Genomic DNA, 18,473 nt, shown 5'->3' on the forward strand with positions numbered 1-18,473 from the left:
CAATTTTTCTTCCTCCAAATTATTCATTTTTTGAGTTGTACTATTTGTTATTAAACTTTATACTCTCAAACATAGTGTTAGACCTATAGGAGATGACCAGTCATTGTTTTGAATTGAATTGATATATAGGTATTCCAGACTTTTCCTGAACGAAGCTAGCAAAAAACAAAACTGCTTTTTTGCTCTCTTCACTTTAGTTCCTTTCCAGTCTATTCTTATTTTTCCAGGTATCATTGTGCATTAGAACTTTTTTCCCAGATCCTAAACTTAGAGCTTCAGCTCTTCTACTTTCTAATCAGATTCTCCTTTGTGTATAGTAGAGGGTTCCTTTCCAAATACATTAGTGTAGAACTTATCCCACATGTGTTGGCTTTTTTTTTCTCCATAGTCTCCATTCCAAAAAAAAAAAAAATCTTGACAGAGAAAATTATGCCTTTGTCTTGGTAAATGGTCTTGGTTATCAGGTTTCATTTCTTGAAGCATCAATATAAGGATGACTGTGATGACTTTGGAGTGACCGTATCCTATTTCTCACACTTGCTCTTGGCTAGGGAGATTATGACATTTTTCCTTTCAGTGGTCTTTACTTTTTGCCTCTACTTGAAGTTGGTAAAAAAAAAAAAAAAAAAAAAAAAAAAGCACACAAACAAACAAAAACCTATATGTACATGGTTAGTCTGGAGAGGAACTTAGAAATCTTTTAATGCTGACCTGATGTTAAGTGAGGACAGGGCTGAATTTAAGCAACAGAACTGGATTGTACTGATTACGTCCTACTTTCCAGACTTTGAATTGTGTTGACATTCACAAGAGCTGTGTGGGGCCAATTTTGTGTCAGAAAATCTTAAGTTCCAAAAAAATGTACAGAGATGCATCTATGGAAATAATTTTATGACTCTAACAGCTTATCTTCCCCCCTGTAATGTGGGTGAACAGTCCTAAAGGATAAGCTGCATCAATCATCACTAGAAAAGCCCGTTAGACCCTGCACTGGGTTGGAGTGGCCCCTGCTATGTACTCTGCCTGTATCGAGAGTTCCTAGTGAGGAATCCACCATTTCTCGTGGAAGTCCTTCCAATTCCCTGTCCATCACAGCTTTTTCCAGACAGGGAAACTTGTTTTTTGCAGCTGTGTTTGGCCTGATGGTCCCATGGGGTCATTCTCCCAGGCTCATCCCCATCATGCCCAATTATGTGTGGGCCACAAAGCTCTAATTTGGACTAGAGCTGGGGGGAAGAGAATGGGCAGTGTTGTCAGTCAGCTTGAAGAGTCACGTTTTAGGGTTACATTTTTGCTCTTAGTTAAGCCTCCAGGATCCATGTCACTTGTTCCTTACAGATGTAAGGTATCAAACATAATGACATATAGTTTTATGTTCTATCAATACTTAGTTTCACAGTGACAAACCGGTACCTCCAAGACCCAGTCCTAAGTCCTCACCATGGTGGTTACATCATCATGGGGATCTCGTGTCATAAGTGATATGAGATTCGCTTGACCAGTATATCAAATGTTCCTGGCCTTATTTTCAAGCAGCGCTCTATTGGAAAATCATCCATAATTTTCTGGCTGCTGGAATTCCTGGATCTCTGCTTTTCATAACCTCTCATTCCTATTGAACAGCTGTGCTTCTGATTAGTTTTCTCTGGAGGTATTAACTTTTCAGCACTCTGCACAAGGAAACTTTTGAAGTAATGGGAACAATGGGCCCATCCTTGCTTTGTTAAGGCCAGCTAGTCAGTTACGGCTCAGAAAACTTCTGGAAAAGAGACCTGAAACTAAACAAAAATAAGAATTCGCTTAAATGTTTCTTAAGACAAATGTGAGCCTTGGCATTTTGAGAGTTGCGATTATCTGTTCAGAGTAAGGAATAATCTCATGTTTACTTGTGTATATTCTTTTGTCTATTTTTTCATATAGTTTGAGAAACAAATATTTAGTTATCAGTATCACGTGCCAATTCTCTGAAGACTTGGGTGGAGAATGAGTGGTCCTAGTTGCTGAACATAACTGTACATAACCACTTTTTACCTGTTTTCCTTGACCGTCCAGTTTAGGTTAGATTCCATTGTCACACACTCTCATTGAATGGCATTTTTTTCATAACACTTACCATTCATTTTATTAAAATAAAAAGTACCTCTTAAATTTCTTCTTAGTAAGAGTGCATAATGAATGTTAATAAATGAAACTGTTTTACTTTCACAAGTACTACTTTCTATTCAGGAAACTCAATGAGAGAATATGTTTATATGCTAACAAATTGAATGCAAGAATAAACCACGACTTAAAGGAATCCTGAAATACAACTGTAGGAAGCTTTATGAATTTGCTAAAAGGTCTTTCTTCCTGTGGATTTATACCAGAATTAGCTATTTTCCCCTCACTTCTACAACCAATAAAATGTCAAGTTCTTTGATGAAGAAATGGCTGACCCAACATTGATTAATTACCCTAAATATAGATAGGTAAAAAGAAGGAGAAATGTGCTTCCTAATTATCAGGAAATGTCTTGGGGAGGAGGTGGGACTTGAGGTGGATCATGGGAGTTGGATAGGATTTAGCACTGTATAAAGAAAGCAACCCAGAGAAATGAAGCAGAAACCCAGAGGAGGACAACAGTAACATGGGTTTAGCAGAAAGCAAGATCTCTGACTTTATGAAGAGTTGTGTAAAGTTTTGGTATCTGGTACAGAGTAGAGGCTCACTTATTGTTTCTTTTTTTTTTTTTTTTTAATTTTATTTATTTATTATTTTTGGGGGGGTACACCAAGTTCAATCATCTGTTTTTATACACATATCCCCGTATTCCCTCCCTCCCTTGACTCCCCCCCACCCTCCCTCGAGTCCCCCCCACCCTCCCCATCCCAGTCCTCTAAGGCATCTTCCATCCTCGAGTTGAACTCCTTGTTATACAACAACTTCCCACTGGCTATCTACTTTACAGTTGGTAGTATATATATGTCTGTGCTACTCTCTCGCTTTGTCTCAGCTTCCCCTTCACCGCCCGCCCCCTCCCAAACCTCGAGTTCTCCAGTCCATTCTCTGCACCTGCATCCTTGTTCTTGTCACTGAGTTCATCAGTACCATTTTTGAACGACTAAATGATCCTCTCAGTTCCCCTCTTCTAAAAAAAAGTTCCATTTTCTCCTCCCTGCAGAAAATATTATTTAAAAAAAAAAATTTCTTCAACCATGGCTATACGTGGCTCTCATCTATTCATTAGAATATTTTGTCAGGTCAGCAATTTTTTATAGTTTAGTTAGTTCTTGTTTTCCCATTACAAACTAATGTTAAGACATTATCATTCTCCACAGTGCTAGCCCAGAAACAAATTTGCCTTTGTTTTTGAAGTCTGTTGTTTATTAAGTTTAAGTTAGATTTCCTGGATCCTTCATTTTCAAAATGGAAACAAGAATTCTGTAGCCTCAATTAGCCTCAAACACAAATTTAGATAGCCTCAATTAGGCTACCTAAAACCACCTAGTTACCAAGTGTTAACTTTTTTTTTTTTAAGCTCTTTATTAGAATATAATTGCTTTACACTCTTGTACCACTTTTTGAGGTACACCAAAGTAAATTGGCTGTATTTAGACATATATCCCCATATCCCCTCCCTCCCGTGACTCCTTCCCACCCTCCCTGTCCTGGCCCTCTAAAGCATGACCCAACATCGAGTTGATCTCCCTTTGTTATGCAGCAACTTCCCACTAGATATCTATTTTACAGTTGGTAGTGTATCTATGTCTGTGCTACTCTCTGACTTCATCCCAGCTTCCGTTCACCACCCCCGCCATGTGCTCAAGTCCATTCTCTACATCTGCATCTTTACTCTTGCCCTGTCACTGGGTTCATCAGTACCATTTTTTTAGATTCCATGTATATGAGTTAGCATAGAGTATTTGTTTTTCTCTTTCTGGCTTACTTCACTCTGTATGACAGTCTCTGGGTTTATCCACCTCATTATATATAGCTCAATTTCATTCCTTTTTTATGGCTGAGTAATATTCCATTGTATATATGTGCCACATCTTCTTTATCCATTCATTTGTTGATGGGCATTTAGGTTGCTTCCATGTCCTGGCTATTGTAATTAGTGCTGCAATGAACATTGTGGTACATGTTTCTTTTGGATTATGGTTTTCTCTGGGTATATGCCCAGGAGTGGGATTACTGGTTCATATGGTAGTTCCATTTTTAGTTTTTTAAGGAACCTCCTAACTGTTTTCCATAGTGGTTGTTCCAGCTTACATTCCCACCAACAGTGCAGGACTGTTCCCTTTTCTCCACACCCTCTTCAACATTTATTGTTTCTAGATTTTGTGATGATGGCCATTCTGACTGGTGTGAGGTGATACCTCATTGTGGCTTTGACTTGCATTTCTCTGATGATGAGTGATGTTGAGCATCTTTTCATGTGTTTGTTAGCCATCTGCGTGTATTCTTTGGAGAAATGTCTATTTAGGTCTTCCACCCATTTGTGGATTGGGTTATTTGCTTTTTTGGTACTAAGCTGCATGAGCTGCTTGTATATTTTGGAGGTTAATCCTTTGTCCGTTGCTTCATTGGCAAGTATTTGCTCCCATTCTGAGGCTTGTCTTCTTGTCTCGTTTATGGTTTCTTTTGCTGTGCAAAAGCTTTTAAGTTTCATGAGGTCCCATTTGTTTATGCTTGATTTTATTTCCATGATTCTAGGAAGTGGGTCCAAAAGGATCATTCTTTGATGTATGTCATAGAGTGTTTTGCCTATGTTTTCCTCTAGGAGTTTTATAGTGTCTGGCCTTACATTTAGGTCTTTAATCCATTTTGAGTTTATTTTTGTGTATGGTGTTAGGAAGCGTTCTAATTTCATTCTTTTACGTGTAGCTGTCCAATTTTCCCAACACCACTTATTGAAGAGGCTGTCTTTTTTCCATTGTATACTCGTGCCTCCTTTGTCAAAGATAAGGTGCCCATATGTGCTTGGGTTTACTTCTGAGTTCTCTATTCTATTCCATTGATCTTCCTTTCTATTTTTGTGTGAGTACCATACTGTCTTGGTCACTGTGGCCTTGTAGTATAGTTTGAAGTCAGGAAGCCTAATTCTACCAACTCCGTCTTCCTTCTCAAGATTGCTTTGGCTGTTCGGGGTCTCTTGCGTTTCCATATAAATCGTAAAATTTCTTGTTCTAGTTCTGTGAAAAATGCTGTTGCTAATTTGATAGGGATTGCATTGAATCTGTAAATTGCTTTGGGTAGTACAGTCACTTTCACAGTGTTGGTTCTTCCAATCCAGGAACATGGTATGTCCCTCCATCTGTTTGTGTCATCTTTGATTTCTTTCATCAGTGTCTTATAATTTTCTGCATACAGGTCTTTTGCCTCCTTAGGCAGGTTCATTCCTAGGTATTTTATTCTTTTTGTTGCAGTGGTAAATGAGAGAGTTTCCTTAATTTCTCTTTCTGCTTTTTTGTTGTTAGTGTATAGGAATGCAAGAGATTTCTGTGCATTTATTTTGTATCCTGCTACTTTACTAAATTCATCGATTAGTGCTAGCAGTTTTCTGGTAGAATCTTTAGGGTTTTCTGTGTATAATATCATGTCATCTGCAAAGAGTGACAATTTTACTTCTTTTCCAATTTGGGTTCCTTTTATTTCATTTTCTTCTTTGATTGCTGTGGCTAAAACTTCCAAAACTATGTTGAATAATGATGTGAGAGTGGGCACCCTTGTCTTGTTCCTATTCTTAGAGGGAATTCTTTCAGTTTTTCACCATTTAGAACGATGTTGGCCTTTGGTTTCTCATATATGGCTTTTATTATGTTGAGGTAATTTCCTTCTATGTCTTTTTTCTGGAGAGTTTTTTTTATCATAAATGGATGTTGGATTTTGTCAAAAGCTTTTTCTGCCTCTATAGAGATTATCATATGGTTTTTATCCTTCAATTTGTTAATATGATGTATCACATTGATTGATTTGCATATATTGACGAATCCTTGCATTCCAGGGATAAACCCCACTTGATCATGGTGTATGATCTTTTTAATGTGCTGTTTGATTCTGTTAGCTAGTATTTTGTTGAGGATTTTTGCATCTATATGCATCGGTGATATTAGCCTGTAATTTTCTTTTTTTGTGACATCTTTGCCTGGTTTTGGTATCAGGGTGATGGTGGCCTCATAGAATGAGTTTGGGAGTGTTCCTCCTTCTGCTGTATTTTGGAAGAGTTTGAGAAGGATGGGTGTTAGCTCTTCTCTAAATGTTTGATAGAATTCACCTGTGAAGCCATCTGGGCTTTTGTTTGTTGGGAGGTTTTTAATCACAATCTCAATTTCCATACTTGTGATTGGTCTGTTCATATTTTCTATTTCTTCCTGGTTCAGTCTTGGAAGATTGAGCTTTTCTAAGAATGTATCCATTTCTTCCAGGTTATCCAATTTATTGGCATATAGTTGCTTGTAGTAGTCTCTCATGATCTTTTGTATTTCGGCAGTGTCAGTTCTAACTTCTCCTTTTTCATTTCTAATTCTGTTGATTTGCATCTTCTCCCTTTTTCCCTGATGAGTCTGGCTAATGGTTTATCAATTTTGTTTATCTTCTCAAAGAACCAGCTTTTAGTTTCACTGCTGTTTGTTATTGTTTCCTTCATTTCTTTTTCATTTATTTCTGATCTGATCTTTTTGATTTCTTTCTTTCTGCTCACTTTGGGGTTTTTTTGTTCTTCTTTTTCTAGTTGTTTTAGGTGTAAGGTTAAGTTGTTATTCGATATTTTTCTTGTTTCTTGAGGTAGGACTGTATTGCGATAAACTTCCCTCTTAGAACTGCTTTTGCTGTGTCCCATAGGTTTTGGGTTCTTGTGTTTTCATTGTCATTTGTTTCTAGGTATTTTTTTATTTCCTCTTTGATTTCTTCAATTTTTTCTTGGTTGTTTAATAGCGTATTGTTTAGCTTCCATGTGGTTGTATTTTTTACACTTTTTTTTTAAGGTACTTGATATCTAGTCTCATGGTGTTGTGGTCAGAGAAAATGCTTGATATGATTTCAATTTTCTTGAATTTACCTAGGCTTGATTTGTGACCCAAGATGTGCCTATCCTGGAAAATGTTCTGTGTGCACTTGAGAAGAAAGTGTATTCTGTTGTTTTGGGATGGAATGTCCTATAAATATCAATTAAGTCGAGATGGTCTAATGTGTCATTTAAAGCTTGTGTGTCCTTATTTATTTTCTCTTTGGATGATCTGTCCATTGATGTAAGTGGGGTGTTAAAAATCTCCTACTATTATTGTGTTACTGTCTATTTCCCCTTTTATGGCTGTTAGCATTTGCCTTATGTATTGAGGTGCTCCTATGTTGGGTGCATAGATATTTACAATTGCTTATGTTCTTCTTGGATTGATTCCTTGATCATTACATAGTGTCCTTCCTTGTCTCTTGTAATAGTCTTTACTTTAAAGTCTAATTTGTCTGATATGAGTATTGCTACTCCAACTTTCTTTTGACTTCCATTTGCATGGAATATCTTTTTCCATCCCTTTACTTTCAGTCTGTATGTGTCCCTTGGTCTGAAGTGGGTTTCCTGTAGGCAGCATATATAAGGCTCTTGCTTTTGTATCCATTCAGGCAGTCTGTGTCTTTTGGTTGGAGCATTTAATCCATTTACATTTAAGGTGATTATTGACATGTGTGTTCCTATTACCATTTTCTTAATTATTTTGGGTTTGTTTTGTCCTTCTCTTGTGTTTCCTACTTAGAGAAGTTCCTTTAGCACTTGTTGTAAGGCTGGTTTGGTGGTGCTGAATTCTCTTGACTTTTGTTTGTCTGGAAAGCTTTTGATTTCTCCGTCAAATCTGAACAAGGTTCTTGCTGGCTAGAAGTATTCTTGGCTGTAGTTTTTTCTCTTTCAGGACTTTCAGTATATCCTGCCATTCCCTTCTGGCCTGCAGAGTTTCTGCAGAAAGATCAGCTATTATCCTTATGGGTTTTCCCTTATACGTTATTTGTTGCTTTTCTCTTGCTGCTTTTAATATTTTTTCTTTGTGTATAATTGTCATTAGTTTGATTAATATGTGTCTTGGTGTGTTTGTCCTTTGGTTTATTCTGTATGGGACTCTCTGTGCTTCTTGGACTTGATTAATTATTTCCTTTCCCATGTTGGGGAAGTTTTCCACTATAACCTCTTCAAATATTTTCTCAGACCCTTTCTTTTTTTCTTCTTCTTCTGGGATGCCTATGATTTGAATGTTGGTGCGCTTAATGTTGTCACCAATGTCTCTGAGACTGTCTTCCATTCTTTTTATTCTTTTTCCTGCTCTGTGGCAGTTATTTCCCCCATTCTATCTTCCAACTCACTTATTCATTCTTCTGCCTCAGTCATTCTGCTGTTTACACCATCTAGAGTATTTTTAATTCCAGTTACTTTTTTGTCCATTACTATTTGTTTGCTCTTTAGTTCTTCTGAGTCCTTATTAACTGTTTCTTGTATTTTCTGTATTTTGTTATCGAGATCTTGGCTCATCTTTACTGTCATTCCTCTGAACTCTTTTTCAGGCGATTTTCTTATTTCCTCTTCATTTATTTGGTGTTATATATTTTTACCTTGTTCCTTCATCTGTGATATATTTTTCTGTCATCTCATTTTGCCCCCACTTTGGATGGGCAGGATTGTGTTCCTGTCCCACTGGGTGTTTGGCCTGAGGTTTCGAGCACTGGAGTTTGTAGGCTGTTGAGTATAGCTGGGTCTTGGTGTTGAGGTGAGAACCTCTGGGAGACCTCACTCTGATGAATATTCCCTGGGAACTGGGTTTCACTGTTAGTCCAACGTTTTGGACTCAGAGCTCCCACCTCAGGAGCTCAGGCCTGACCCTGGGCTTGTGAATGAAGATCCCACAAGCCTTATGGAGCAGGAAAATGAAAAAGATTAAAAAAAAAAAACAAAAAGGTATGAGAACAGCAGAACAATACCAAGATAAAAAATACGATTAGAATAGGAAACTAACAGATGTGTTAGAAAAAAATTTTTTAAAAAAATAGATGGAACAACAACTGGAAGGTAAAACAACTGCAATAGCTGAAGTGAGGTGGTGGGGGGAAAAAAAAGAAAAAAAAAGAAAAGAAAACCAGAAAAGGCCTTGGCTGTGGGTGCGGGGCTTAGGCAAGGACTGGTGGCTGGTGGGGGCGGGGGGGTGAGGTTAGGCAATGGGCAGGGCCTATGCTTAGAAAAGGCCGTGGGGGTGGTGGGGAATGGGGCTTAGGCCCAATGAGGCAGAGAGGCCCAGGAATGCCTGTGGTCCTGGGGGCAAAGGACTAGGTCCAGGTACCCAGAAGGTTCCCTGGGCCCAAGTTGGTGGGAGAAATGCTAGGCACCTCCTCTAGTCCTCCAGTCTCAGAGGGTCCCTCGCCCTTGGGTCCTGTTCTTCCTCACCCCCTCCCTCCTATTCCCCTAGGACCCTCACAGCTGGAGGGGGCACTGGAAGGCAGGAGACCAGACTCTAATGCCCAACAGGCTTCCTAGGGCCAACTGGGCTAGGGTAACACCTGTGGCACTTCCCTAGATCTCCCAGTCTCGTAGGGTCCCTGTCTGTCTCTCTTCCTCTCCCCCGCCCCCCACTCTCCTAGGTCCCAAGCAGCTGGAGGGGGCCCTGGAGTGTGAAAGGCCAGGTCCGTGAGCCTTGCAGGCTTCCCAAGACTAGTGGGCAGGGGAAATACCTTCCCCGCCTCCCTTGATCCTCCAATCCCAGAAGGCCCCCTCCCCTGCCTGCCTCTCCTCTTCTCCCCTGCTTTCTTTCTATACCCCTAGGACCGGTAAGACCTATAGGGACCCCTGGAGAACCGAAGACCAGGCCTGGGGGCACCAGAGGCCTCCCAGTGCTAAGTGGGTAGGGAGATTTCCTGCAGTATCTCCCCTGATTTTCTGGTCCTGCAAGGTCCCCCCCCACCACTGTCTGCCTCTCTTCCTCTTCCCCTCTCCTCCCTCCATCCCACGCCTATACTACCCACTCAGCTGGAGAGGGCCCCAGAGACCGAGGGACCAGACTCAGGAGCCCAGCAGGCCCACTGGGCCCAAGTGGGTTGGGGAAAGGTCCTCTGCACCTCCCCTGGTCCTCCAATCCTGGAATGTCCCACCACTGGTCTGCCTCTCTTCCCTGTCCCCTGCCATGCTCCCACACCCTCAGGACCAATGCCCCGGGACCGATGCGTCTGGGAGGGGACCCTGGAGAGTTGGAGACCAGGCTCCGGAGCCCAGCAGGCTTCCCGGGCCAGTGGGTAGCGTAAATGTCTTCCGCTCCTCCCCCATCCTCTGATCCCAGAGGGTCCCTCCCCCCTCTGCCTCGCTTCTTCTCCCCCCACTGCTTCCCTCCTGTAATTCTAGGACCAACGGCCCAAAGGGGCCGTGGAAGATGGAGGACCTACACGGAAGAAATACCCAGCAGTGCCTCCCCTATTCTTCTGACCTGGAAAAATCCCTTCCCATCCCCACTGTCTGACTCTCTCCTTCCCCCTTCCCCCTCCCCACCACACCCCACCCCCAGGACCCACGTGCCAGAGGGGTCCCGGAGAGTGAAGGACCAGGCCTGGGAGCCCAGTTGGCCTCCCTGGCCAAGAGGGCAGTGGAAACACCCTCTTGCCTCTCTCTCCCCCGATCTCAAAGCCCCCACCCCCACCAGTCCCCCTCTCCACCTCCTCACCCCTCCTCCCTCCCTCCCACACCCCCAGGACCCAGGCATCCCTGAGGGGGCCTTGGAGGGTGGAGGACCCTGCTGGGGAGCCCAGCAGGCTCCCAGGCCCGGGAGCTCAGCAGGCCTTCTGGCCTCCTGGGCAGGAGAAACCCAGTTGCTGTTTCCCGATCTCCCCAGTCCCCAAGGGTCTCTCCAGGCGGGAACCTCCCCCATCAGCCAGCCACCCCCCAGGGGCTCAGGTCCCGGCTGGTTTCCCCTTCCCCGCCCCGCTGGCTTCCCTCAGGTCCTACCCGGTTGCTCCAGGGTTCCTGCGGTCTTCTTGGGCCTCAGGTCCCCTGCTGGCCTCCCACAACAGATCTGTTTTTGGGAAGATGGGATCTCCGTGTCTTCCCATGCCACCATCTTGACTCCGCCCCCCCAAGTGTTAATTTGAACTAACTAGATTTTTAGACCATCAAGCCTGTTTCTTTCCTGCATTTCGGATAGTTTTTCAGTTGCTTTTTGTATAAGCCTTTTTTTTGGTCAAAACACAGAGTTCCTCCTTGTTCCTTCTCCACTTCCCCACCCCCGCAACCCCCCCCCACCCCACACACACCAAAATGCCAGGAATAAAGAAGTATGAGTCATAGGAAAATGAAAAAGAAATGTCTCAAATCTTGGGATAAGATGACTATTCTCATCTAAGGAAATTCTCATTTCCTGCCCCAAATCGCTTGTTCCCATTGAAATAGCAACTGTAATTCAAGTTAGGGGTGTGTGAGTGCATGAATGGGGTTGGGGGAAGGGCAGGGTGGGCAATGTTGGGAAGTGCTAGAAAAAAGAGGGTGTGAAGCTCTTGTTATTCTCTGTTTATGAATATATCTTTGAGTTATAGTGATCTGTTGGAAGGAGTTAGAATCTTTGGACCTCTGCAGTGTTTGTGGTGGTGATGGGGAGCTTTGAAGGATGCTGAGCTAGTATGGTACACTGGAATAACATAGTGGGAATAACATTAATAAATAATGGAAGACAACCAGAGACAGAGACAAGCAGAGTAATTGTGGATTTCACCTTCTCATCCTGGGTGACTCTTCTTTATAGATATAGTCCTGAATTTGGTCTTTTAGCTTCCATGTGAAACTAGTCAAGTTTGGGAAGTTTTGGTCTGTCTGAACAGAAAGGAAGTGGGAAGAGGTGAAAAAAAGAGACAAATGATGGGTACATCAAAGTAATATCCTAAGTACTGCATACAAATTCTCAAAATATTTACCTGTTTGCATTTAAAAGATTTATTTATTATTTGTATTCTTATAGGAAAAAAAATAGATCTTTGACTTGGAAGATGTTTGCAAACAATAGGGATTTGTTCTTTTATGAGCCCAGGTGGATTTTGGTATGTTCTGGCTTTCCTTGATGTAGTTGTATTTCAAATGAGTAATTGTCCTGAATTGCTTTAAAAATGGTTTTCCTGCTTCTGTGATTTTCATGTGACAATATTTGAGGGAAGTAGAAGTAATATCCATCTGTCAAATTTTAATTAGTGGAGTGGTACTTATTAAAATTTTTTTTTCATGGATCTCTTTTTCCCCTTTTATGTAGGACTAAAATTAAAATGAAAAATTCCTGACATCTTAAAATGCTAAAAATAATAACACCAACTCAACATTATTATTTGAAATTTATCAAAAATTTTGAAAACATGCTAATTACAGATGCTATCTATTTTAATTTTGCATGATCAGAATTCAGTGTTTACACTACTATGCTTACATTTTGATTTTGGTGTTACTTACATTTTCTTACCTTTCATATTTCATTAAAGAGGTACTCTGACTTTCTAGTCTCTGATAGTTGCTGATAACAGCCCTTTCTCCCTAGGAAAGCCAGCCTTTCTTATTAATGAGGTCCAGATCTGAGTTACTACACTCATAGAAGCCATGCTCTCGGGTAGCTCTTTCTACCCGTTTACCTCTGGGCCAGGCTGATCAGAAGTAGAATCCTTCAAGCGAATAGTTCATCTTGAAGAATTCTTCCTGTTATAGTTATGACTCTTTTTTGTAATCTAAAAATACAATTAAATCCCTTTGGTGACATAAAAGCCAGATTTCCAATTCAAAATGAAACCAAACACAGGGGTTGACATAACAAATACCAAATTAGTGCCACAGGAAAGCTTGGATTTTCTTAAAATAGGAAGAAGCATGCAAATCCTATCATTTGCACTAATGGATTACCAAGTAGTACATAAACCAACTGTCATTCTTATTAAGCAGTGACAATACATATCATGAAAATTCTGTCCCCATTTTGTCCCTTTATATACATTCTTTTTTTTTTTTTTTGGCTGTGCCGGGTCTTAGTTGCGGCACATGGTGTTTTTGTTGCGGCATGTGGGATCTTTAGTTGTGGCATGCAGAATCTAGTTCCCTGACCAGGGATCAAACCCAGGCCCCCTACATTGGGAGTGTGGAGTCTTAACCACTGGACCATCAGGGAAGTTCCTAAATGTTCCGTTAAAAGTGTGAGTCAAAACTCCTTTTAGCAAATGTTTATGATGTAATATGCTTCATAAAAGCACCCCTTAGACATAGATTATGCTTATGATGAAAAGTTATTTTGCTTCTTTTGTTTTATCTGACATATTTGAAAATTGTCTTACAAACAGTTTTTCACTAGTAAATGGATATGATATTATGACCTTCTTTTATATGGTTTATTCTCTTATTGACTTTAGTATTTGCAAAAATAAATCAGTTTATATATTATGTTTTGGTAAAGCATAGCTATACCTGTACAAATTTACGTTTCTCACAAAACATTTGTGAATCCCAAAATAAGTATATGTTTGATTCAATTGCAGAAGCAGTAATTGGATACCTGTTATCACTATGTGAAATTATATAAAATAAGAGCTTTGTTTTCCTTTTTATTGATTCCTTCTGGTGAGTGTTGAGTTCCATGAGAGCAGGGATTTTGTTTTTTTCAACTGCTGGACTCCTAGCTTTTAGAATATTTTATGGCATGTAGTAAGCTATCAATAAATATTTGCTGAGTGAATTCACTTATTAAAACAGAAAGTTTGGGGCTTTCCTGGTGGCACAGTGGTTAATCCTCCTGCCAATGCTGGGGACATGAGTTTGATCCCTGGACCAGGAAGATCCCACATGCCACAACTACTGAGCCTGTGCTCTAGAGCTCGTGAGCCACAACTATTGAGCCCACGTGCAACAACTATTGAAGCCTGCGTGCCTAGAGCCTGTACTCTGCAGCAAGAGAAGCCACCTTAATGAGAAGCCAGTGCACCACAACGAAGAGTAGCCCCCGCTCACAGCAACCAGAGAAAGCCCATGCACAGCAACAAAGACCCAATGCAGCCAGTAAATAAATGAATAAATTTATAAAAAAAAATCAGAAAGTTTATTGAATGTCTATAATGTGTCAAATATCTAGGCACTGGGGAGAAAGCAGTGAATAGGCCAAAGTCCTGGATTTTTGAAGTTTTCTTTCAAATGGAAATAGATAGATAATAACAATTAAATATGTGATACATCTGGTGTTATATATTAAGTGCAAAGAAGAAAAATAAAGTAGGTCCAAGGGGATAGAGGGTAGGGTGGGGAGAGAGAATTGCTGTCTTAGCTAAGGAATTCACTTTCACCGTCTGAGAAGGTGAGTAAAATGGGTGTATGTTACCGTCCCTGTGCCAAGTGCCTTTGGGCCACTGAAAAAACATGAGAGATCTGGTCATTGACCATAAGGTGATTATAATCTGACAACATCAGTATTATATATCCTATACGCAGTGTGTATATGCATAACTGCCATGCATACAGTGCTATGGAAACAGTGTTTGGAGAATGGAGCATAACCAGATATTTTTAGCAAATAAAGTTCATGGTTGTGGGGTAGGGGTGACTGTAGAGAGGCTGAAAATAGAGAATTGAGTCTAGGCTTTGAATATTCTGCCAGATTAAGGACTTTGCGCCTCAACGGATAGGTGATGGGAAACTGATGATAGTTATTAGATATGAAAAGGAAACAATCAGATTTGTATTCTAGAAAAATATCTTTAGAATTTTTGTGATCAGATATTACTTGAAATAATAGAGTTTGGGGCTTTTTTTTTTTTTTTCCAGGCCAAAAAAATGGGCTTTCAAGGTTATTTTCTTTTCATTTCAAACTTCATTTTCAAGGTTTGTTGTTGTTATTGTTGTTATTGTGGGGTTTTTTGTTTGTTTTTGTTTTTCAATTTACCACACAGTGCAGCACGTGGGATCTTAGTTCCCCGACCAGGGATGGAACCTGTGCCCCCTGCATTGGGAGCACAGAAGTCTTAACCACTGGACTGCCAAGGAAGTCCCCTCAAGATTATTTTTAATGGTAGAATTGGATCACTGTATGAAGTCATGAGAAAAAAGTAAATAACATTTGATGGTAAAAAGCTGAGATACTCAAATCAAGAGAAAGGCAAAAGTAAAGATTTATAGCTTAGAATTATAGGATAATTAAGTTGGTGTAGGGGAAACACCCGATTTATCTGTGTGCAGTTGTGTTTCCCTATTTAATCCACACGGTGTCATTTTTTTACATGTGTTTTCTCAGAGCAGTTATTTTTCATTCATAGGCAGTAGTGATGACTCACTTTATCCTTTTTGAGTATTAGAGGATCTGATTTCATTCAGGAGATTTTCCAATTCACCAGACAGTATATTAGATATTATTGTCTAGTTGGAATTTGCCTGGGGGAAAATCCTTAAATATATCAGCATTGCTTAAACTACCCTCACATACACATTTTAGCAAAAAACTGTTAATAAAAACTCAACTTGATAAGGAATCTATATTAGTTCCTTAGGGCTTTCATAACAAAGCACCGCAGATTGAATGACAAACAACGGAAGTTTTTTGTCTTACAGTTCTGGAGGCTGGAAGTCCGAGATGAAGGTTTAGGCATGGTTGGTTACTTCTGAAGGCTGTGAGGGGAGGATCTGTTCCAGGCCTCTCTGCTTGGCATGTGGATGGCTGTTTTCTCCTGGTGTCTTCACATGTCTTTCCTCTGTACATTTGTGTTTCCAAATTTCCCCTTCGTACAAAGACACTAGTCAGATTGGATTAGGGCTCCCTCTAATGACCTCCTGTTGATTTGATTACCTCGGTAAAGACCCTATCTCCAAAGACACTCACATTCTAAGGTACTGGGAATTAGAATTTCAACAGAAGAAGTTTGGGGATTAGAGGACACAATTCAGCCCATAACAGTCTAATTTTTTTTCTCTCTCTCCAGATTTCCAATTTCCCTAAAGGGGCAATATTTATTTATTTATTTTTACTTTTATTTATTTTTATTTTTATATTATTTATTTATTTATTTATTTATTTATTTATTTATTTATTTATTCAGGCTGCATTGGGTCTTAGTTGCGGCCTGTGGGATCTTAGTTCCCCAACCAGAGATCCAACCCATGTCCCCTGCATTGCAAGACAGTTCTTTACCACTGGACGACCAGAGAAGTCCCATGGGGTAATATTTAGTAGACCTGACTCCTTTTACAGGAACTACTGTGACTCCTTTCACACTAACTTCTTGTTACTCTGATTACCAGTTGTCTTCATCTGCAATGTCCTCATTAAATATCTAGCTCTAACATGATGGGATTCTATGACATGATCAGAGGGTAATGCATTTGCTTGGACTCTTGATTCTACAGAACCACAGCTTTTTTTCACATGAGCTCTCAGACTTTGGTGATTCATATTATTTAACTAACTTGGCTTTAAGAATTCTGATGTTAAACTGGGATTCATAAATAAAGATGTTCTTTTCTCCATTTTGATGATTAGCAGTGGGCAAGTTTCTCTATTAAAGATCATTTCAGATATATGGAAAAACAGAAAGTCAAGAATATATTGGGTACATTTAAGATAAAATACTTGGATCTTCCAGTTAATAAAATTGTATTGTGATAGATATGTACTACCAGTACTTTCTTGAAAAGAGGGACTTCCCTGGCGACCTATTGGTTAAGACTCCATGCTTTCACTGCAGGGGACACAAGTTCAATCCCTAGTCTGGGAAATAAGATCCTCCATGTCACGCAGTGTGGCCAAAAAACAAAAATACCTGAGAAATTTTAAAAAATATTAAAAAACAAAGTAACAAAAAATACTTTCTTGAAAAGAGAAGCAAATATTTTTGCCTTTATTAAAAGTTAAAAGTATGTTATGGTAGGCTTGGATAATTTTCCCTTTAATTGTGAAATCTTTGGGATATTTGTTTATTATAAAAGAGTTTTAAAAATAAGCAGTATTTAAAAGATTTAAAATAAACAGTATCTCTTTGTTGTCTTATATCAGGAGCCATCATGTCACTTGGCTGAAATAGCGATCCCAAGCACCCCCTGTTGTAGGTGTGGTAAGGATCATGTCTTCCCCCTCAATGTTAAATTAAAAAGTCTCAACTCAAGGGTGCTAAAAACAGTTATTTTCTTATGAAAGAGTTGGTGACTCCTTTCTTATAGGAATCTTGCTGAATGCATTCAATAAGTATTTTTTGAGCATAGGCTCTGGAGCCAGTCTGCCTGAATATGAAATTTCAGTTCCAACATGTAGCTGTGAGTCCTTTGAAGAATTACTTAACTGCCCTGTGGCTCAGTTTCCACATCTTTAAAATACAGATTATTAAAGTACCTATGTTATAGAATTGTTTTGAAGATTAAATGAGTTATTTAGAATGCCTAGCATGTTGTAAGCATGAACTAATTTATTTCCATACCATTTAGGTGAACTGCTTTGATTAACTACCGATTTTAATATTAATTATCAGGAGTATCCTGATCAACTTTTGTTTGTGTGCTTCACCTTAAACATAATTTAGATAGATTCATCATTAGGATCCAAGCTGGGTATTACATCCCTCTCTCCTTCCTTCCCTACTGCTTTCTCTTCCCTTCTCTTCTCTCCTCCCTCACTCCCTCCGTCTTCCTTCCTTCCTTCCTTTCTTCCTTCTCTCTCTCCCTCCTTTCCTCTCCCTTCCTTCATTCTCTCCTTCCTCCTTTTTTCTTTCCTTCTTTTCTTTCTCCATCCCTCCCTCCTTCCTTCCTTCTTTCCTTCCTTCTTTCCTTCCTTCCTTCCCTTCATCACAATAAAGGTTTAATGAGAGCCCATTGCCAGGCACTGTGCTCATTACTTAGCATTCAGGCCTTAAATAAGGTCCAGTCCTTGCCCTCAGGGAGCTCTTACTTTCATAGGGCAGACACTGGAAAATAAAAGATATTAATTGTAAAATAAGTTATTAAGTACTTAAGTATCAAAAACATTGGTGTACTCAGGTGGAGTTAGATAAGATTTAGTGTTAGGAAATGCATCCCAACTGTGTTAAACGGTTTAAATGGTTGGGACTAGCCAGGCAAGGATGGGTCATGGTAACAGAAGGGGGCTCATGGGAGTTCCTGTATATTAGAGGCAGAACAAGGTTGCAGTGGCACCAGGTCCAGAGACAGCAATGTGGGGAGCTACAGCCTAAAGTTAAACAGGGGAGTTAAGGGAGATGAGGCTGCAGAGTAGGGAACGGTGAGATCACAGAAGATCTCATTTTATTTATTTATTTATTTGTTTAAATATTTATTTATTTGGTTGCACTGGGTCTTAGTTGCAGCAGGTGGACTCAGTTGCAACTCGCGGCTCCTTAGTTGCAGCTCATTGGCTCCTTACTTGCAACATGCAGCCTCCTTAGTTGTGGAATGCAAACTCTTAGTTGTGGCATGCATGTGGGATCTAGTTTCCTGACCAGAGATCAAACCTGGGCCCCCTGCAGTGGGAACGCAGAGTCTTAACCATTGT

Source organism: Hippopotamus amphibius, chromosome 15, assembly GCF_030028045.1.
Source record: "Hippopotamus amphibius kiboko isolate mHipAmp2 chromosome 15, mHipAmp2.hap2, whole genome shotgun sequence".
Taxonomy (NCBI): Eukaryota; Metazoa; Chordata; class Mammalia; order Artiodactyla; family Hippopotamidae; genus Hippopotamus; species Hippopotamus amphibius.